The sequence below is a fragment of the Microtus ochrogaster genome, unplaced genomic scaffold (assembly GCF_000317375.1).
Source record: "Microtus ochrogaster isolate Prairie Vole_2 unplaced genomic scaffold, MicOch1.0 UNK56, whole genome shotgun sequence".
Taxonomy (NCBI): domain Eukaryota; kingdom Metazoa; phylum Chordata; class Mammalia; order Rodentia; family Cricetidae; genus Microtus; species Microtus ochrogaster.
Window position 1 is genome coordinate 710,301 of NW_004949154.1, and position 1,103 is coordinate 711,403.

Genomic DNA, 1,103 nt, shown 5'->3' on the forward strand with positions numbered 1-1,103 from the left:
TTTGTCCCAATGGATGCTGATTGCGGTACCACAAAGGAGCTGGAGGTATGGTAGGGCATGAGCCACACACACAGTATGAAACCAGCTAGCTGGCTTTCTGAGAGCAAAAACCTTCAGGGTTGGAAAGCCTGGTTCACTTGTCAACTGCATGGAAGGAGGGATGCTGCCATTTGTACCCACCCCTTTCAGGGCAGGGTAGGGGCAAGACCTGCACGGTGGGCAGGGTCTGTGACTTTTTGTGAACTAGGCTGTTCATATACTTCTGGGTACTGGGGGCAGAGACGTGTAAAGATGTGTGTGTAAGGAGGCCTGGTACCTCATCCCCATGGTTCGATCCTGGGCCTTTAAAGTTCTTGAGACACAATTCTGTCTCCTCCCTGCCCCAGAATCATATTGTCCCAGAGTTCGTCAGATTTGGAAAATGTTAAACAGATACAGGGAGCAGATATCAGAGAGCGCTCCAAGAGATCCTCAAGGTTGACAGAAGGGGATTTCATTTCTACTAGGGGCACACTGGGTCAAGGGAAAGGGGAGGACTGGGAGAACAGGGTCGAGAAAGGAATGAATAGGGGCTGAACAGCTGCTTTCTTTTCTTACGGAGCTCGAAGAGGTGGGAAAGGTTGAGATACGTAGTACCCCACGGAAGATGGAGATTCTAGTTCTATCTGTTCCTGCAGCGCACCAGCTCTGAGAAAGACAAGACTGTCAGACCGAGGCCCAGCGCTGGCAACACACTCCACTCCTGGTTTTGATACCCACCAACCCTTCTTCCCTGGTCCTCCGCTGTTCTGAGTCCAGAGCTAACGCCCTCGAGTGGCCACCGAGCGGAAAACACGGGGCGGATCTCCACGCCTTTCGGAACGGAGTCAAGAAGGCACCTCGGAGGAGGTGGCCATCTGGGCGACCCTGCGGCTTGCGAGTCCACCGCCACCAGTGGCGCACGGGCCGAGTGGGTCACGTCTTCCATAGTCTGGACAAACCTAGCCGTGGAGCTCCGCGGCCCTTCCAGGCGGGGCCTCGTGAGCGCTTGGGGTGTGCGGGGCGGCGGCCGTGCCCTCGGGGCGGCTCCGGGCGGCGGCGGCCAGTCCAGGGCTGCAGTGCAG